General features: G+C 41.0%; 1 protein-coding gene across 3 annotated transcripts in view; it reads left to right on the forward strand.

The window, feature by feature from the left end:
• Positions 1–700: 700 nt before the first annotated feature.
• The window catches only part of chd7 (chromodomain helicase DNA binding protein 7), an 85,635-nt gene continuing 63,712 nt past the window's right edge, over positions 701–22,623 (forward strand). For 2 of the 3 annotated variants that reach the window (XM_086094980.1, XM_086094995.1), the window contains exon 1: positions 701–1,072. The gene's annotated coding sequence lies outside the window, so the exon portion shown is untranslated. Of the gene's footprint in view, positions 1,073–2,131; positions 2,309–22,623 lie in introns of those variants that run through there. The other variant, XM_086094987.1, reaches the window with a different exon arrangement.

The raw sequence follows: 22,623 nt of genomic DNA on the forward strand, positions 1-22,623 counted from the left end.
TATTAATTCCAGAACTACTGAACACGTTTGACTGAAGGTGCTACTTCAGGGTACATATAGAGACAGACAAGCATTTCGACCAAGTGGGAACCTAAATCTTGTTTTGTTTTATTCATTTTTTCCTTTCGGACACATTATTACAGGTTACATCGATCACATAATTTGCAACATTGACAACCGAAAGAATGGCTGACGGGTAGAAGCCATGGAAATCGAATCTAAATCGTATTACCTACATGGAAGTCAAGTGAGTGAACCACTACGTTGACTTTATGGGGGGGGGGGGGGGGGGGACAATTCTATTTTGAATTCGAAACATAGACAGGTTGAATCAAAATGTATTGCAAAAAGGGTTCACTTAATTTGACAAACTAAAGTGTAAAAAAAATAATAATAATATTTAAATAGTGGGGGCACGCTGTGTGGGTCCTAAAGGTCTCGGCGCAAATTATTTTTTTGTTTAAAGCTTTCTGCATTAATTCATATTTTCCATTCAACTGGCATAGTCTTATTTAGAACCTATACAGTTCGCTTGGTGTTGGCTAATTGTTAACTTGTGGAGGCTGCAGTGCAATCTGTTTCAACGTAGCTTTCATCAAGATAATTAACATAAAACGTCGTCCACGTACTTTTGTTTCCCACTACTGAGCGAATAACACAGAGCGTCACACGGGCTTGACGGGGTCAGTGACCGCGCACGCTGCCTGTTTATCTGTATGAGAGGTCCTCGGGAGCGCGCACCCCCCGGCCAAGGAAGGTGAGTGTCTGGAGGGGAGGACTCGGCAACGCGACCGACCAGCCGAGGGATCGATCGGATTAAACTCGATTTGGGTGAAATTATCACAAAGGAGAGAAGCGCCACGCGCACTCGTCGACGACGTCGCAGATGCGAGACCCACCGGAGATATATTTCATGAAAAACATTCAACTTTTTCCACATTCTGTTTTATTGAAAGCCAGAAAGGACCACGGTGATCTTTCCCCCCGCTTGAGCAAACGGAAATACTAACGAGGAGTTGATTTGATAAAAAGAAAAGAAAAAAGAGAAGCCTGAAGTGATCAAGCTTGCTGGGTAAGACGATTTTAAATTCTCACTTTAAAAAAAAACATATATATATATATATATATATATATAGCGCATCGCCGACATCTAGTGTAGTAGTTACTGAGAAACCAGTATTTGTGAATTGGAGACGTTTCCATTCGGCGAATGCCAAGTTTTCAGTACTTTTGAACGCAATCGCACTCACTGAGTGTGAGGGAGATCGGTGTTTGATTCGTGGATAACTCGTGGGAAATCGTATAATCCGGGCGACGAAGTGTATTCTCGCCCTGGTTTATTTCTCATTTAGGTCGAAAGTCATTGAAGGTCTGTGTATCAGCCATGCCGACATGCTAACAATAGCAAATTTAGCTTTGCCACCCGCTAATCGCACACTCGCACACATACACACGCACACAAGCCACTTTCCGATAGTTACTTGGAAAGTGGAAAGCTTTTTTCCCCGGGACGGCAGGGTGGACCTCTCTTATTCTGTGTCCATTTCTCGTCGACTTGTTAAGTTTTTTCATTTAGAAAAATGTACTTGAGTGAGTGGTGAAGTGTTGGTGTTAGCATAGTTAGCTAATTGTGTTGAGCTTTCAGAAGACACGAGGTGGCTCGAGCGTAGAGGTGAGTCACTGGCCGACTGAATGAGCCAATCTCCCAGGGAGCTTCCCGGCGAAGAAATAACCGTAGATAAATGTTAAAGTAGATTATGTGAACACATTCGTTTGCAGTTTGGCTCACACAAGTCCCAATTTTCATCGAATTCGCGTCTATATTTGACGGGGGCGATGTGAAGTGGCCGTAGCGGTCGCTAGATTTATTGGACGGTAGGGACAGAGGAGAGGAGGGGGAATTGTGAGGCCAGGCGGTCATCTATATTAACTGCGTCGTTAACGTTGTTTTATTTAATCTCTTACCGATGTAATCGGCGTTAACAATACACGAAAAGTATCATCGAGTGTTGTTGTTCGCCCAAGTGTGGAGTATAGAGTTTTTGCACTTGAATAAAACCCTAAACGGTGCTTGTTTCCATGTTGGGAACGACGTGCGAAACGCCACTGATGGGCTAATTAGCCTCGCTAGCCGCTGGAGGTTAGCCCAGTGCTAGGACACAGAAGTTCATATAGCGCGTTAGCCAGCCCTCATCTTCATTGTGTACTTATTAGCCCCCGAGCTAGTTACTAACCTGCTCGGGGCGGTTGTTGGATGATGCTTCGCTCTTGGTCAACTAAAGTTTACTTGCCTTCGCATTTACTTTGGGTGAGTTAAACGAACCAAGTCTGCCTGTCGATATTCGTGTTACTTTTCGTTTTTTGTCTTGCGCGGCGAAATGTTGTTAAATTCCACCCGTCGATCAAGTTTGGCTATCACTTGTTACTCGACACGAACGGGAGTAAACTGCGACTCCAAACACCTGCCGACACCCCAACGCTCCCCCGATGTTGTAATAAATCATTACACTAGTATGTATTTTAGCCCACATTTTTGCGGTAGTGTTTTATTTCGGATGCCGCTTGTGCTATCGTGTGCCCTCTTTTGCATTATGTTCTGTAATCACACAACTTGCGTAATGGTCAGCCTGGCGCTCGCGCAACTTTGCCTTAGCTTAAAAAAAAAAGTATCACCGAAACAAACGCTGCCGTTAAATATAACGCTAAAGTAAGGTTATCATAGCCCGACACATTCATTGTAAATGTGCCGCATGGTTGTTTTTCCGCCTCCTGTCTGCCGTCGAGCTTGGAGCTGCTACCCCCACTACCTTGTGTCTGTGAGCCAAGATGGCAGCTCGTCATGTTTAGCGGGCCACAGAGGGAGAGATAAGAGGCCCCGACCACACACACATACACACAACAGATGTTCACCACCATGGCTCTTTCTCCCGGTTGCCTTTTCTTGTGGTTTGAATAGAGACCTTTTCAAACTACGATAGCTTTGGTTTGTTTGGGGGTTTGTTGTGCTGTGCTAAATGGAAACTTTGAGAAAAAGTTTACCATCTCCCATGTTATTTGCATATGTTATGGATGCTCATCAAAGTTGTGTTGGTGCCCTTGGAGTTTAGGTTGGTTGATTTCCCTTTACTAAAGAAAGCTGTTTCTTGCATAGGGATAAGCTGCTCCGAAGCCACAAGTGTGAATATGAATTAACCTGTTAAAACCGCTGGAGCCAACTACACTTGTGTTGAAAAAAAACACACACACTGACAAGCAGGAGGGGAATTAAGACTTCATAAAAACTTTGTTCTCAGCTCAACTTTATTTATAAAGCACTTTAAAACGACTATGCTGCATACAAAGTGCTGTATGTGGAGTAAAAATTGGTCATGCAACAAACATTCTCAACATTAGCATTTTAAATGAAAATGAATTCTGTCACTAGGGCTGGGCAATAAATCGAATTAATTAGATTAATCGTCATTTTGAAAATTGAATCGTTGAAAATTAGCTAAATCAAAGTTAACTTCTGGTTTATTAAACGTGTTCTTGGGTTCTGTGAGTTTTTGCTAACTATGAATGTTACGTTTATGCTAAAATGATTTAGAGTCAGTATACATTATTGTTGTCTGAACATGACTGAGAAAATCTGGATTTAAAATTTTGGCCATATCGCTCAGCCGTAGCTGTCAGTCATAAACATTGTTAGAAAGTGAACATTTTATTGATTATTCCATCGATTAATCTTATAATCAGATAATGTGATACACATGATGCAGTGACACATGGAGTTGGCAACGTCAATATAATAAAAACACATTTTAAGTTATCTTGCACATGGATTTGACATTTTCTCCCTTTTCAGTCTAAAGAGACCACAAACAAACCCTAAGAAGCATCTTAGTAGTGGTAAATGCCGGTCGGAATCCGTCAAGTGTATTGTAGTGTAAGTGTAAATATTGGTTGTGGGCCTCCCGGCAATTCCAGCTGCTGCAAATGTTTTTTTAAATTATTAAAATAGCTTCGACTAGGGGTGTGAATTGCCTAGTACCTGGCGATTCGTATCACGATTCATAGGTCACGATCCGATACCGATTAACCCCAAATACGAATCTACAAATTGATTATTGCGATTTTTTTTAAAACTCAAATTTAGAAAATACTAATCAGTAAACTTGTACATGTACACTGTAAGATTTGTATGTAAAATGTATTTATTTATCTGAAAATTCAGGCTTATAACTGAGCTGCTGCATTTAACAAACAGGTTGCAGTCTGTTTCATGTTTGAACAGCACTGAAATTAAACATTGTGGCTTAATGTTCCATTAATATAACATTCTTTCATGCTTAATGTGTGAATCCTAACTCTAAGTAAGTTGTTTTGTTGAATATTCCCATAAAAAATTGATGTTTAAAAATCGATTCTGTTGCATATCAAATCGATTCAAGAATTGCGCGCTGTAATATCGCGATATATTGCCGAATCAATTTTTTCTACCACCCCTAGCTTCGACCATTGCATTTTTGGGTCAACCAATTTTTGTGGTTAACCCAACCGACTTAGTCGACTTTTTTCACAGTCCTAGTTAACACTATCACAATTTCTGTGCTAAATGACGAATGAACTCCATCTTGATAAATTACATGATCGATGTCCGTGCGTCCCGCGGCTGCTGGGGCTGATACGATGAATGGAAAGGATCGAATAGGTGACCACTGACCAGAGATCTTCATTCGGAATGATTTCAATCAGAATGGCTAAAATGTCTCCATGTAAAACTGGCTAATGTTAACATTCCCATTAGCGGCTAACTGCTAATGCCGAAGACTTGTGCCATATCATACAATGACGGCGTAATTAAAGACCAGTTTCTTGGTGTCTTTATTTAGCGACTGAATATGATTTTGGCATGGTGTTGTATTTATCTTGGTCGCCGTGGAAAAAAACAAACGGCCACGAAATACCGTGGGCCGTAACGAGACAAGTTAGAAGACACACCACCGTGGACTTCGAGGGTCAATTTAAAAATAAAAGCCTACCAACCCCATTTCATTGACGTCCAAATATTCGTTGGTCTTGGTAGCCATTTATTTTGGTTGGCCTTCAGCAGGCAGCGCGTGGTGGCTAGCTTGACCCGTCCTCGCACTTGAGCCGAAAGTGAGTTATGGCTCAAAGATCCGTTGCACTACTAATTAAAACGTGCACTTGCGCCTGGAAAACTGATAATTCTTTATTTTTAACCCGCAAATGCTGTAAAGCTGACCGCATTTTTGGTAAATTGCTCGCAGTGTCGAGCCCTGCTGTCTGGTTGTCTTTTTCACCGTCCATCCGGTGTAACACTGCGTGGCTGCACTCCTCTGCTGCCCCCAACTGCTGAAATTGGAAATTTGAAGGGGTGGCGGCTACGATTTGGGAATGGCGCCACTAAATGCATAGAACGGAAACGCTGGAATATACATGTTAGGGTGATAGGGGCCTTGTAGCAAGTCCTGGAATTTAATTCGATTATTTATAGCTGACACAGATTTGTGAGAGTTATGAAATAAATGACGCGATTGACGACGGCGCGGGAGGAATTCGAATCAGTGTAACGAGTCGACAGTGACATACTGTTAAGAAATATGCTTGTAGACAATGAGGATGTTGAAAATTTTGACGGCTTCGTAACGGAATGGACGACGAATAATTACCATTTGATCCCCTGAGGTTATTATAACTGCGCTCCATTATTGAAGGTAAATATACCTGCAGATGCGACACAGTTGTTTGATTTATTTATTTTTAAATATTGAATGTTTATAACAAAAACACTTAAGTTTGTGTGAACGCCACAGGTGTAGGCTCTGAAATGTTTTGGGATTTATGTTTCTATCTGCTTCAGGAGCCAATTATTTCGTTGGCATTGGCAATATTGTTGAATATCCAGAGAAGCTTCAGGTTTTTGGGGGTGGCTAAAAAAAAGTCGCCTATAATTTAGAAGCATGTGTTGGCAGGCACTTTTAGGCTTTAATGGGTTACAGCATGTTTATTGAACATTTTTTCTGACTTTTCAAATTGTTTTTTTTCTTTTTCTAATCTTAGACAATAGACATCCTTTTCAGGCCTGAGATTTAGCCGGCCGGGTTAGGGAGCCACCTGGGCTCCTTTCATGGGAAATTGAGGTAGCCTGACAATTTTCCAGTTAGCCTGACTCTTTGATAAGAAATATGGTCATTATTTTCAAGTCGCATTGTCACCAAACTGAAAATAATGCAGTGTTCTACGTTAAGCCTTTTTGGGTGTATATATATAGCTCTGTCCCTGTATATCACTGCCTTGGTCCGATACCTCACAATCACATATCACAATTTGGTCAATTTATTATAATAATAAAAAACCTGTACTATTAGCCGGTCACAAGTGTATGTTATTTTTGACAATATATTCACCAATAAGATAACTATAATAAGTAATAATAATAAAAAAATAGACCTATAGTTATAATAAAAGATAAGTGAAAATATTTTGTATTATTTGTTAAAAGTGTTGACTTCATCACATTTATTTATGAAATGTGTAAGGCCATTTGTATTTTCAACTTTGTGTTCATGTTATATGGACGGCCTGTAGAATACACAATAACATTAATTAAAAACCTAAATACATTAATAAAAGAAAAGAAAAATATCTAGCGTCCATAAAAAGTCCCATTCAAACTATGTGGGTCTATAAGCTTTTTCAAGGCAAGTGCAAGGATTGCTTTAAGTATGTTTAGGAGTATATATCTGTTCATCACAACCTGTGGCGTCGCAGTTTGAACTCCGGGTGGCAAACTGGTTTACACCCACGTAATGACATACTTCACTGAGACGCCCGAAGAAAAAAGTCACGGATGATGAATGAGTTTTAGCACCGTGTACTTGACTGATTAAATATAAATAGAAGACTGATTGCTGAGAATACTGCACAGATAATCAAACCCAATGTCCGCTACAAGCACAGACAGCGACCCCATCCAAAGTTGAAAGGACAGCAACGTGAAAAATCAACTTTTTGGAGCTTACGGAGTTTTTCCCGGGCTCAAAATGAGCCAGAGGTGGTATCATCCTAACTATGATGGGTGACTACCGATTAGTGCTCGGCGATATGACGATATTTATCGCGAAGACGATATAAAAAAATGATCGTGTCATTTTCTTCCTATCATGTCTATCGCCATTTGTCACTTGCAGCATACAGCAAACAAAATAAGTGAGAGAGAACGCTTTGATGTGCACAAGCATTCGTACTGCATGCTTGTTTCACATAGCTGTCACCAGGTGGCAGCCTGACCAAGTGGACATGGCAGTGAATCATACATAGTCGTCATACATTCCAAGCTTACGGATGGTCCCAAAGTAAACCTACCATCCATTATCTGAACCGCTTGAAAATGAATAGAAAACGGGGTGGGTAAATGCAAATAACGAATACTAATGCTTTGAAAAACTTAACTAAAACAAAAAACCCGTAATTATTAATTATTATTATTTTAAAGCCCACCTCAAATCATGCTGGGTACTCCTTTTGGCTCTTTGAATTAACCTCGTTACAGCTGTGTGAAACAAGCATTGCAGTTTGTGGGTCTAAATGTGCAATTTCAGCTTCATTAAAACGCACCTTTGCTGGGATGTTTCCGTTACCTGCAGGCGGGGGGTCGAGGCGAGATCGTTTCTACCACTTACGTCGCAGCATAGCAAGGAGCTTTGGCTGGCTAATACTGCACATAAACACGTTGCGCTTTGGCTCCTAAATTGGTAATCACAGCCTCAGTGGCAGCGTATAAGAAGCACTTCTTCAGTTACAAGTATCGAAGTTCTCACAGATTACCAGGCGTGATTAACGAGGAAAAGATGTAGAAGCCTTGCAATGCTAACCGGCTAACAGTATCGTGAAACCGACATTGATGTAAGTGCATGGGTGATCGATGACACTTTTTTTTACAAAGTTCTCGCTGGTACAGCGTTAAAGCGAATCATGTCAAACTTTTAATAGCAAAAAAGCTGGCCTTTTAATGAGTCTCTGGGGAGAAAAAATAATGCTACACACTTAGCTAAACAGGAAGTGAGGTGATTGTTGCGGCGACCCGCATACGTCAACCGGGAGGAGGAAGATTAAACAATAGGCCTGATAAGCGATTCAGAAAATAGATGAATATACTAAAGTAAATACCTTTCAGATCACTAAATAGGCCTATTTGTTTTCACGCTGCAGTCCTGACTTTTTTGTTGCAAAACATACAATGCCAATCTACAGAGAATCGAACAGTCCTGAGTTTTGATATTAACTTGAAATCTGCACAGTCAAGGTTTTCAAAACATTACACGAGATCTCATCTTTTTTTTTAAACAATTTTTGTCAGAAACATTTTTTTGTATCCCCTTATTTAGATTCATAAATACATTTGTAAAAAACAATATGTCAGTGGTTACTGTGCCTCTTGTGAACATTTGATAATTTTATATAGCAGCTGTATTAGATGCATTTATCTTTTGATACAAATCTGTCACCGCTTAGTAGTCTAACAATATGCCCAACATAAAATAAACTAACTCGACACTGAACTAAAGCTAGCATTAACATAGCATTTATCATCCACTGATGCCATCACACCACAACAAAAAAGGTACGGTATTTTTATTGTTTAAATACTGTACAGGGTGTAAATGTAAAAAACATAAATAGAAATTAAAATGGGAATTTTCTGTTTTTGGAGCTTGGGAACGGATTAATTACATGTACATTATTTTCTATGAAAAAAAAAGTTTCGGGGGTTAAAAAATTTGGACTTTGAACACTTTGCAGGAACGAATTATGTCCAAACTCCGAGGTATCACTTTATTCTGTAAATTCAACTGACTTTCAGTTTTTTTACAGGCAACATATTTTAAGAGTTCCAATAAGAACACGACTATTATCATGTTAAATCACTAATTCATTAAAACGGGTCTGCCATAACATTTCATGAGTGGGAAGTCTCGGCCACTGTTTTCCCCAGGATTAAAAATAAAAAATTCCATTGCATTAATGTCGTAAAGTGCTAGGGCTGGGTGTCAATTCTAATTTCCTCAACTGATTTGTTTTCGGCTGATTTCAGTTTTTGCATGTTTTTTTTCTTTCCAAAATATTTAATGTATAAAAAAACCAGATGCTTTTTACAGGTTATTCAATGTTTAGTTGTTTTTTCAACATTTATTAGTATGATTGTCTCAATACATTGGACATACATATATGTAATCATTACTTAAGTATACTTTTATTTTCCTACATTCAAGTACAGTGTTAATGTTTGAACTGTGCATAATGTTGCAGTGGCCTACAATAATAAATACAAGTGTATTTTAGGAATAAAACCTCCACCTTGTTTTTAAGAACACTTAGATCCACTATGCTATTGTATTAAGATGCTGATCCAAAATGTGGAACTCTAAGTGATGTTTTTTTTTGTCTGTATACCCCTATATTTTGCACATGTAATCTTAATACATACTCTACTCTCAACTCAACTTTATTTATAAAGCACTTTAAAACAAGCATTTCTCTTTACAAAGTTTTGTACATGGAACCGAAATTGGTCGTGCAGTAAAGATAAGCAAAACTTTACCCAAAAAGTTATTCCTCGTCGTGTCAAAGCCAGGGGACGTTGCCAAGCGTCCTGGATTGCATGGTTATATAGTTTGTCTGCCGTCAGTGCCGTGTCATCCTTGTTTCCCCAATATGTGAGTTAGGTCCAGGCCAGGGGGTAATTCAAAGTTGTTTTACGCAACTCGGAGGCAATATAGTTACGTTTTGGTGCAGAAGCAGACACAATGTTCGCGTTCTCATCCTTCCTCGGGTCGCGACAGAACGGCTTGCTTGTTAATGTTGCTAATGTTCGCTATAGCATCAGCATCTGCTATCGGCAGATGTAAACAATGCTGTCATTGGCCTTGGAGTGATGTTGTTGACTATACTAATCGTGTGTGTCGCTGGCTGCTTTGAGAATTGTGGGTTTACTGTATGCAATTTGCACACGGCCATGTTTTTGTTTTGTTTTTTGCGTACGGACACTTATGCCTGGTATAGCCAGGGTTGGGAGGGTTACTTTTAAAATGTAATCCGTTAGTTATAAGTTACCTGCTAAAAAAATGTAGTTAGTAACGTAATACAAGTACCATAATATTAAAGTAATGTAACTGGATTACTTTTGGATTACTCCAATATTGAGTATGCTCATGAAGACAAAATAAAAATAAATATCACAAAAATATATATTCTATACAATGTGCCCCTTTTATTTGTGGGTGACAGGGACCCGGGCAGCCTACAAATAGCAAAAATCCTTGTGTAATTAAAAAGCATGTAGGCCATTTGATTGATTGAAGGCCATATGCTGTTTTCGAACTGTCACTGAAAGCAACCACACCTATCTAGCTATCTTGGAAGGTGTAACTCACATTATGGTTGTAGGCTAGCGGGCTAGCTAGCAAGAAGCTACAGCGCGTAGCATGCCGCTGGACTCTCAGCTCAAACTTTCGCTTAGAGTAAGTTCCAGGGAATACCGATCGCCATTTCCTCCTCCCGTCCGTGAAGCTTTTTCAAACTGCCCGCGTGTGCTGGACACAGTTCATTCGTTCCCACCTCCCCGACATGTAGCAACGGTCCCACTCGTTCTGTCCTCTCTCGCCCTCTCTCGCCCTCTTTTGCACTCTCTCTCATCGTAGATATTGTAACCCCTCGAAGTAATATTCATTTTTGATAAATGTACCTGTAATCTGATAAACATGTTTTTTTTCCTGCAACTGTAATGGAATACAGTTAAATTTTTTGAGGTAATCTGATTGCGTAACAGCGGTACATGTATTCCGTTACTCCCCAAGCCTGGGTATAGCAATAATAATAATTTTGACAGACAAATTGGCCGCGCCAATGTGGGGAATATTTACGTCGCCACTCCCCCTTTCACCTCATCATTGGCGAACCCTGAATATATAAAAGAAAAGGTTCATGCTTGGAATAAAAAAATAAGTCTTTATAATTGTCTTTTTGTTGAACTATTTATGGTGTTTTTGTTGCAGCCATTTTGTATGTTGTGGTCATCATGTGTAGAGGTTGACTGCCCCGTCAGCCGAGATGAAAAGCAGAGCTGTTGTTTTCCTCCATCACTTTCATCCTGTCATCTATCGCTCCACATCTATCCACCCACCCACTCAGTCCTTCTGTCACTGCCCATGTGCTCTCTTTTATGTCTTTTTTTCTCTCCTCATTCTTATGATTATCATATCTCCATCTTGCTCACGTGTCTACCCTCGGCACCCTCTCATTTCCAACCAAAAGGTTAGTGGGGGTCTTGAGCACCACAGTGACATTCAGAGCTGAGTGTCATTGCTGTCTCTGTCATCTCTCCCTCTTGTCACCATCCCCCACAATCACCCTCCTTCTCCTGCAGGGAAGACCTTCTGGACTGAGTGCTGTTCCTAGAAGAGAGGCTGGCATTAAGGGCGTTTCTGTGCGTGTGTTTTCTGCTTGTGTCTGACCCATATGTGTGCATGTCTTTTAATCTAGCCTTCACCTCTCCCAGTTTTGATGATTCCCATCCTGTTTTTCTTCCTCTTCCCTTAGCTTTCAAACATTCATGTGAAAGCATCTTACTAATAAAAGGCAGTAGCGAGAGACAAAACTGTACATTTTCTGGGAAATATGTGATCAGAAGGGTGTCCATGATGGTCTCCTTAACTGCCATCTCTCTCTTTTATCTCCACTCATTTTTTTTAATCAGAAATGATCACCTTGATTGATGCATGCTGCTAATAAAAGGTTAAGCGCTCCTTGCTCAGTCAACATCCTGTTGTTCCAATAAGGCCCATAATGGTCGCAATGGGTTTGTTAAATAGATGGACATATATATGTCTGAAGAGCACATGAGATGTGAAAGCTTGCTGTATAGATTTTCTATTGGACGGTAAATATGGGTTTCCGTCTATAACCCCCAAAAAGTGAATGTGTGTAAAGGGTAGATGGAACCTGTGCTGAGACCTCACAATGCTCTTAAAGTGAGTTGGTAAGTGAATTGGCTTTTGGCATGCAGGTGGGTTTGGAGCTTGGAAGCTTATTCAAGTTTTTTTTTTTTTTAAATAAAATTTAATTTATTATAGCCTTTATGGCAATGACCTACAGTAATTTCTGGACTACAAAGGCGCACCTGACCATAAGCCGCGCCAGCTAAATTTGGGGAATACTCGTGTTTGGTACACACAAGCCCCACCCGACTGTAAGCTGCAGGTGTTTTATTGTTACAACACCGGGTTCCCGCTACTTTCTTTTCCATAATGAGGGTGCAAATTGTCTCGCTCTCCTTCTGTATTTGGGCTCTCTTGGTTTGTTTTGCTCTGCCTGACGCTCTTGCTCTTCCTTTATAGTGCACCCCCTTGTGATCTGACGGATAAGCCGCACCCTTGTATTAGCCGCAGGGTCGAATACAAGTGAAAAAAGTAGCGGCTTGAAGACCAGAAATTACTGTAACTAAAGTCAAGGCATTGCAAATGCATAAAGTAAAAGTACAAAATAAATAATGAATAAATTGAACTTTTATTGCATTTGAGGAAGGTGGGAAGTCGGATTCGTCCCACTCGGATTGTCCGAATTCCAACAATCACGTGTTACATGTACCTATGTCAAATAATTAAATTAAAGTAACTATGGGGTAGATGCCACGGACTTCCGCCACACACCAACGCCGTTTCTGGCCACTGCTGCGACACACCGCGTCCCAACACTCGCACCCCCACCCCTGCACAACCGAGAAGCACAAGGACGGAAGCACAAGCAACCGGAAACAGCGCCAGTGTGTGACACCCGGAAGTAGGAAGTCCCGCTTCCTCCGTGGCATATACCCCATAAGTTAGGGTTTGACGATTATGGGAAAAATAATTATCACAATTATTTTGATTGTGATTGAAATCACGATTATAAAAACGATTATTCAATAATTTCAAAACTTAGTATTTATTCAATTACTAAAGCGCAACTACTAAAAAAACTATCATCATAGCCTCGTGTCAATTCATCCCTGCACATTGGACATTTTATTCTTGAACACTCTTTTTGTAGTACAAAATTACTTTGTAAATATGTGAATTTCTAGCTTCTTGCATTTTCATTCTTAAGCATTACTTTTATCTCTGTCATTCATTTTATCTAATGTGCCTTCCTTGAATCCTTGAAAATTCAACATTAGTAGAGTTTAAAAGAACAACATGAAGATAAATTAGTAAGAAAACTATAAAAACAAATATCCGCTGTTCCGTGTATTGGTCTCTTAGGGGCAGTGTGGGGTCGTGCATGCAGGGAGTATACACTTACAATGAGAGAGAAGAAACGTGTGATTGAGCTCTTTTAATATAACTAAATTTTCACAGATTGGGCATAATTTGTCCCTTTAGTGTTATCTTCCCTGTGTGTATGTGTTTCCACAGCATTTGTGGGTGAATATTCGTTATTTGAAGGAATATCAGTCCCGAAGTTGATGCTACTTTCCTGTTAACATGTCAAAGTGATACTCCAATGACTTTAGCATTAGCCTTAGCGATGTTTGTAAAATGAAGCTTATTTTGTATTTAAATACATAGTGTGTGTAATTCTTCTTGTATGTTTAGTTTTACAGTAAACTCTAACTGGGTGTCATTAAACATATTCAATGATGCCCTAAGGGACAGCAGAATCACATACACTAAGCTCTTGCTACGCAAGCAACATGGTGCATTCAGGGTACTTTCACATCGCAAACTTGTAAACACACCGCGCCGTTCTGCACATCAATTGTTTTTCTTCTATTATAGCGTTTTAAAGGACAAGTGAATCCAAAATCGAAATCCAGTGTTTCCGTTCTATTCATTCAGCGGCGGGGCCCCACCACTTCTAAATTTGAGCTGCTGCCCCTTCAAGCCAGCAAAGCAAAAAAAAAAAAAAACTGAGCCAAACAAAATTCCAGGGTCTGAAAACCAATTACTTATTTTGCGTTCACATTCGGACCTCTTTCACATCCCACCCTAACACTAACCCAACAGTAGTCGCGATTAGTCGACTAATCAGAACATATTTAAATGGCAGAATATTGCACCAACAAGCAGTTGCTCTATAAAACCATCATTAGTTTACATTTTGAATTCTTTAAAAGTTGTATAGAAATTAATAATCCATCCATCCATTTTCATAACTACTTATTACTCACAAGGGTCACAGGAGTGCTGGAGCCTATCCCAGCTGGCATTGGGCAGTAGCCGGGGTACACCCTGAACTGGTTGCCAGCCAATCACAGGACACACACACAGACGAACAACCATTCACACTCTCAATCAAAGCTAGGGACAATTTTAGAGTGTTCAATTAGCTTGCCATGCATGTCTTCTCGGCTGGCCTGGGAACGCCTTGGGATCCTGCGTGAGGAGCTGGTTGAAGTGGCGGGGGAAAGTGAAGTCTGGGCTTCCCTGCTAAAGCTGCTGCCCCCGCAAAACGACCCCAGATGAGCGGTAGATAATGGATGGATAGTGGTGAACTTTTACACACTGTACCTTTTTAAATACAAATCAATGCATTATACAGTACAATGCCTGATGCTCTTGCGCTTCCTTTATAGTGCGCCAGCTTGTGATCTGATGGATATGCCGCACCTTTGTATTAGCCGCAGGGTCGAATGCAAGTGAAAAAAGTAGCAGCTACTGTACGTAACTCCACGTTTTCATTTATAGTTTTGATGACTTCTGTGAGAATCTACAATGTCATGAAAAAGAAAATGCATTGCACGAGAAGGTGTGTCCAAACCTTTGGACTGTACTGTAAATAAAATACATATTGGTCTCTTAGGTGCAATGTGGTGTGTAAACTAGAATTGGGGTGTCATAAATTAAACGACTTAAAGCATGCTCGGGGAGGGCTGAATAACATAAAAATCGGATGATTGCTGCACAACTTAGCAATACAGTGCTTTCGCAATGTAGGAAGTTGCAAACACACACTCTGCCGTTTGGCATATTGAAGGGGAAGTCGAGGCAAATTTTTTCTTTACAATATGTTCAATGTGCCCCCCACTAGTCTAAACATGGCATTTTGATTATTATTGTTGTGGAAGATGAATTAAGCAGCAAAATCCTCCTGTTTTTATCCATCTCAGGGGGGGGGGGCAGTCATTTTGCCACTTGCTGTCGGCTGAAAATGACATCAGTGCCTAAGGGCTCAGCTTGCGAACGTCACATGACCAAACCCAGAAAACAGGTGAGCCGTGACGCTCGTTAGCTAAAGTCACGCATTTTATGTCTCCATGTTCCCATTTGACCTCAGCTCCACTTCACAGACAATTTTTAACACAAAAAAACGACTCCAAACCCTAGGCATAATACAGGGTGAGATAATTCTGTCACTCGAAGAATACAACGCACGTCCGACCGTCTGCAGCCACAAATGTCCGTGCGGGGAATCACATAACATTGGTTTTGGGCAAATATGGGTTGTTGTTTTTTTAAACCATCTGTTTATTGAATTTTCTCATGGAACATGACAATGACTCAAAAATTACTACAATAGCTGACCAAATGCAAATACCTGTAGGCTATGCTTTTAAAATTATGTATTTAAAATGATCATATAGGGTTATATAGTTTCGAGGTATACATTTTAGGGTTAGCACCCGCACCTGCTTGTGCTCTTGCAGTCAAGATATTTTCTCCTGCGTGATTGATCGTTATGTTGTAGAGGCAAAAAAATAAATAAAATAAAAAATAAAAAGTCACCTATGATATAGTCACAACCAGTTTGTGGCCTGATGCTTTGTACATTGCAGGGAACAAATGTTGTGAACATGTTTTTCCTTGTGATTGTTTAGACAGTGGCTGTGTCCGAATGTCTGCTCTTATCCCCTAACCCCTCATTCACTACATAGCCCCACATTATATAGTGGCCTAATATGTAGTGCCCTCATTCTGTTTGGCAATTTGGACAGCCGGCTCACTACTTTCTCCTCGTCGCATATAACGTGACCACAGTACCCGTCATGACGCACTGGCACATAAATCTCCGACTATTTATTGTGAATAAAAAATGTTTTGTTGTGCATATTTTCAACTAAAATGAATTAATTATTTCCATAGTATATATGTAATGTCTCGCGCTTGTGCGGTTGCTCGCCACCATGTTTTTTTTTCATACTCTCAATGCATTATGGTCTATATCACTCCGGGTGAGTGAGCATCGATGTTCACTACTTTTCAGAATCTTCTTTTAAGGACAAAGACTCGACAGAACTGGTTTCTAACGCTCTCCAACATTGTTGTTATGCAGTAGCAAACAACGCGTGTACTGTACGTCCAAATGGACGTGATGATGTATGATCTTACGGATTACATCACCTCCCTACAGTGTTAATTTCCCAATATTTCAAATTTTATCACCCAGAAAAATACACATATGGCACACCCCTAGTGCCTTGTAGTTGTCATTCATTTTGTGTTGATGTAAGTTTTATCTCTTTAAGCCCCTTTTCATTTCTTTTTTTAAATAAACGAAATAAAAGAAATTAAATCTCCCCATTGATTTTGATCGATGAAATGTAGTGACGTCAGTAGCGATTTTGCAGGTTTAAACAACACTTTTGCACGAGTCTGTTTTGTCAAAAAGCGATCAGCCTGTTTTAGGCATTCCGTATCAAAGTGTGCAGAGTCGTCCAACTGGAGCCGTATAATACAATGTTAGTACATTTAAGTATTTTTTTTTTTTTTTGCGTCTTTAATTAGTGATTGAACTTGATTTCAGGAAGTGTTGTTGAAATCCGTAGCAAAAGTTTGCAACTTAGGCTACGTTCACACTGCAGGTCTTAATGCTCAATTCCGATTTATTTTTTGGTGAAATAAAAATTTTTGAGTAAGTGTTCACATAACCTATTAATTGCGACCTCAGACTGTCTGATGTGTGAGCGTATGCGTCCCCAAAGTGACCCGCTTGCGCAGAAGAAAAAACGTCACTCACTACACTGCTTGCGGAAGTACCGTAAATATGTATGGTCCATCGTGTCAGGGCCGTGGACTTTTATAAGTCCGTCGTCAGGGCTCATTTATACCATCTCATATCTACGGAGGAGTGATACGGTAGGAGGTAGAAATAATATTTTGTGAAAATGAGGCGAGCCAGTTTGAGCTCCTCATTGCAAAAAAAACAACTTTTATTGGAATAACTTGATCGTGACCTTTTCCTTCTACTCTCTAATGTGGCGACACCTTAACAGTGTATTAGACCGCATAAAAACACACTGCCCCGCAGTGCCCAAACTGGGTACAACATGAACAGCGCTCCCAATAAAGGCACACACAGACCTTTATATATATATATAACTATATATATATATATATATCATCTCATGTTGGAATGCAAGCACACACATCTTGGTACCAGTAACATGTTAAACTTAAAAACAAAAACAAATCTGATTCCATGTATAGTACGGTAGAACAATTTTGGATAATTTTATATGGGGGCGAGAAGAACCTTATTCATGGAATTTCGCGGGTATTAAGTTCACCTTTGCATGCGTTGTATCCTCCTATTAACATTGAAGGAAAAACAAAAGAAACAGATCAATGTACAGCAAAGAATAACTTTATTAATGGTGGGGTCCGACGGATATCACAGCCACATTTGCATATGCAGACAAGACACAGGAATCAAACACATGAGGAGAGTGGAGACGTTGGCGGGTCCAAGCGTCTCTGCACAGAAATGCCCCGAACAAGACAAAGCAAAGTATGAGGCCTGAATACAGTCGGGGGGAGTCGTGGTCAAGGACAAAATTACCACCACACATTAACAGAAGTCCAGAGGCATTGATTGAGACGGCATCCAGCATTTATTTTTGAGGGAAATCCGCCGGACCCTACCTTTTTAACATGTTTTTTTTTTTTTTTTTTTTTTGGTAACAAAATATTTGAAGAGCATCAATTTAGCTAAAATTAAAAAACAGTAATGATCAGTGTTGGGAATAACAGCGTTAGGTAACTCAGTTAGTTTTTTTCATAAACGGACTAATCAAACTAATTATTCTCCCCATATCTGAAATGCCGTTATCATTATTGTATGAGAAATGCGTTGCGTTACCATTTATTTAGTAGATTCAAGGCTTGAAGTAATCTTACAAGACGTGCGGTGACTGGCTCTGAAAATGTCATTGTTAGAGGCACTGCTGTTGTCGGACCTCGTCACAATAAAAGTGCCTTGACAGCTGAAATGTATAGTGACTTTTATTTTGGAGGTACCACAGGAAGCGTGTAACGACGTGACGGACGTGTCTTCCTTCCTTCTGGACCTTAAGGCTTAGCATATTTTAGCAAAGAGTCCACGTCTTCGCCTGGAACTGTTTTGACAAGAGTGACATTAATCAAAAATAACAGTCGAGATTTGCCGAAAAGCGGCCGCCATGAGGAGCGATTTGTTGACAATCAGGATCCACCAAAAGCCATATTCACTCCACAAGCACCACAACAGCAATAAAGGATACCGGTAAGTCAGTGTGTTACCGGTGTTACCGGTGTTATACGAGTGTTAAACACGTAAAAAGTGTTGGAAAAAAATATGCTCTCACACATTGAGGCGATGGAGTGACATTTGTAAGTGAATGATGCACGTTAAGCCTAGAGTTGGGCAGTTTTCTGACGTAAATCAATCATTAAACATGTCTTTAAATGTGTAGAATTATAAACTGAGGATATATCACCATACTCATTTGAAAATGTACAAAAGTATGTTTTTCAGAGATGAAGTGGAAGCTGATGATTTTGAGGAGTAAATGTAATAGTTACGGCAATGATTTTGGCCATGATAACATTAAGCACCGTATATTTTAATCCATCCATCCATTTTCTTAACCGCTTGTCTTGTATATTTTAATAGCATTGGCCATTTATTTTATCTATTGATTATTTTAGGCCGCAACAATCACAAAAAATGCCCACGAAATCCTGGATGGACTGGCTAGGACTGTCTACAAATTACCCATAGATGACATATGTGCCACAAATCGCCATATATCCAGTATTTATTTTATTTTTATGATTGCTGTAGTTAATTGGCAGTGGTAGAACATACATTACCACTCCAAATTTAATGAATGACTGATTATTATTATTATATGATGTGTCATATTATGGAGTGAGGCATTTGTGTGACATACAAAAATAAATGAAAACACCCTATATAGACGTAATTTGAATTCCTTCTATAGAAATGTAATAATTATAATATATTTGTAAAAATTAAATTTTTTGATATAATTTTTTTTAAGTAGTGAAAATAGTTACTTTGCCTGGTAATGAGTTACTTTTATTATGAAGTAATTCAATAACTACCTCAGTTACTATTTTAAGCAAATAATGAGTAACTATAACTAATTACTTTTTTAAAGTAACGTTTCCAACACTTGTAATGATAAATGATAGCCCCACTGGCACCTACTGTAGTGGATGTGAAAATACACTTCATTCTCGTATGGCAAAAAAAGCCATCCCAGAGGAGCCTGCCCCATTGTTTGAGAAGAACCGCACTAATGAGATTTCAAACTTAAGTTGGATATCCTGAAAGGATCGGATATAGTAACACTGCACAATCTGCACTTCTGCATGAGAATACATTCATTATTAAAAAAATAGAACTGCCATCTATTGCTCCGTATTTTGCTATGGAAATCACTGAACACTGCCGTGTTCCGACCGGAACATGAATATTACAGATATTTTACAAAGCCAGTAGCTTGGTGACGCAATGCGTCACTGTTCAGTCATGAGCAGTAGAAGCTAGCGGACACGTCCAACGTTAGCCAAAAAATAACGTCTTGAAGCTAACCCTGATCGCTGCTATTCATATCAGCGGTGAGGAATAATGACAGTGACACCAGAATATATTGGGTAGTAATATGTGATCTAAGATTGGTATAGCGTGTGCACAAGCGGGAGAGAGTGCGGAAGGAAAGGCAAGTGAGGATTTATGAGGCGTACAAACTTATGTTTGTGTGAGCGCCACAGGTGTAAGCTCTGAAATTTTTGGGAATGATGCTTCTATTTGCTTCAGGAGCTGAGATATCAATTATTTTTAATATTGTTGAATTTCCAGGAAAACTTCAGGTCTTGGGGGGGGGGCGGTTCTAGAGGCATGTTGTGTGCCAGGTGCTTTAGGCCTTAATGGGTTAAATGCTATACTTTATTGGTAACAACTGTTTTTGATAGTGATGCTTTTTAAGGGTATAAAGGATTTACAATTACATGGGTGTGTTGGCGTGTCATGAACAGGAAGTGGTCACGATGGCTATTTTTCACCGCTCAAAACGCATTCACACAAACGGCACAAATCTCTGTAAGGTTGTTTATTTTTTCTCTGCTGTACATATGCAGGATAGTTCCGTTCCGTCTTCAATTCCGCTTATCCGGGGTCGGGTCGCGGGGGCAGCAGCTTTAGCAGGGAAGCCCAGACTTCCCTCTCCCTAGCCACTTCAGCCAGCTCCTCCGATGGGATCCCAAGGCGTTCCCAAGCCAGCCGTGAGACGTAGTCTCTCCAGCGTGTCCTGGGTCGTCCCCGGGGCCTCCTGCCGGTAGGACATGCCCGGAACACCTCCCCAGGGAGGCGCCCAGGAGGCATCCGAACCAGATGCCCCAGCCACCTCAACTGGTTTCTCTCAACGTGGAGGAGTAGCGGCTCGACGCTGAGTCCCTCCCGAATGACCGAGCTTCTCACCCTATCTCTAAGGGAGAGCCCGGCTACCCTGCGGAGGAAACTCATTTTGGCCGCTTGTATCCGGGATCTTGTTCTTTCGGTCACCCACAGCTCGTGACCATAGGTGAGGACAGGAACGTAGATCGACCGGTAAATCGAGAGCTTTGCCTTTCGGCTCAGCTCCTTCTTCACCACAACGGACCGATACAGCGTCCGCATCACTGCAGACGCTGCACCGATCCGTCTGTCGATCTCCCGCTCTAACCTACCCTCACTCGTGAACAAGACCCCAAGATACTTGAACTCCTCCACTTGGGGCAGGACCTCATCCCCGACCCGCAGAGGGCACTCCACCCTTTTCCGACTGAGGACCATGGTCTCGGATTTGGAGGTGCTGTTCCTCATCCCAACCGCTTCACACTCGGCTGCAAACCGGCGGAGATCACGGCTTGAAGAAGCCAACAGCACCACATCATCTGCAAAAAGCAGAGATGCAATGTTGAGGCCACCAAACCGGACCCCCTCGACACTCCGGCTGCGCCTAGAAATTCTGTCCATAAAAATTACGAACAGAATCGGTGACAAAGGGCAACCTTGGCGGAGTCCGACCCTCACGGGAAACGAATTCGACTTACTGCCGGCAATGCGGACCAAACTCTGACATCGGTCGTACAGGGACCAAATAGCCCGTATCAGGGGGCCCGGTACCCCATACTCCCGAAGCACCCCCCACAGGACTCCCCGAGGGACACGGTCAAACGCCTTCTCCAAGTCCACAAAGCACATGTGGACTGGTTGGGCGAACTCCCACGCACCCTCAAGGATCCTGCTGAGGGTGTAGAGCTGGTCCACTGTTCCACGGCCCGGACGAAAACCACACTGCTCCTCCTGAATCCGATAGTAAAGCAGGGAAATCTGGTGATTGATAAAGGGGGAAAAAATGTTGAATCTCGAAGTGGGTCAGCGTTTGAGCGTCTGGCCGGACCATGCTTTCTGAGAACCACCCCACTGCATGCACACATAGGAAGAGGTTATTTGACCTACTTCATCCTACAACACACATGCATGCATGCATGTCTGCCTCTAGGACCAGACTACGTTAGCCAGTGGTTTTTCCTATTTTATGGTAAGGGAACAGATTAGATAAAACACAGCCCCTATCCTACAGCCCCCCCACCACCCCCCCAACCCCATCTGAAGCACACACACAGAGACGCACACACACTGTCCATTAACGAGGCAGCCGTGTGTAAAATAACCAGATTTTCCCCTGCCTCGCTGCTTCTCTTACTCTTATCCCGCTCTCTTGAACCCACCCCCCAGGCCTTCTCCTTTTCTTTCTTCCTTCCTTCCGGGTCTTAAATCCCAGCCTCAAGCACACAGGCCAGCTTCCCCTCACTTGAGCATAATTACACACACAGCTAGCCAGCTCCTGCGTGATGTTCACCATTTGAGTACAAAGGTATAAATTAAAGTGACTTAGACCCAAGTGGTCATGGGAGATTGGTGGGTGCTTGCGCGCACGTGTTTGCCAGAGGAAGGGGGAGATCAGTCACGACTTTGTCTGTATAGTTAGGTTTTGTGTATGAAGCGTTTTGTGTAGAGTATTGCACTTTGTTTTGTTTGTGTGTTCCTGTCTCAGAGGAAACATAGTGTTGTTGACATAGCAGAGATTTCCTGTCGTACTGCCTGGAGGCCGCATGCAGTTTACTTGCCAAACTAGTGACTGCACAGACATGCCTGCAATGACCTGCTGTTTGCTTATCGTCACAGAAATGCAGTGAATGTCATTTGTCCTCTTGATTTTGACCAGGTTAAATTTATCAGATCAAATCAATATCGATTTTGCAAAAAGTTTATGAAGTAATCAGTTTCTGGTGCATGTAGAAACATTGCAAATTT

Source organism: Leptonotus elevatus, chromosome 1 (genome assembly GCF_054856555.1).
Source record: "Leptonotus elevatus isolate MCC_2025b chromosome 1, RoL_Lele_1.0, whole genome shotgun sequence".
In the NCBI taxonomy this organism is placed as follows: Eukaryota; Metazoa; Chordata; class Actinopteri; order Syngnathiformes; family Syngnathidae; genus Leptonotus; species Leptonotus elevatus.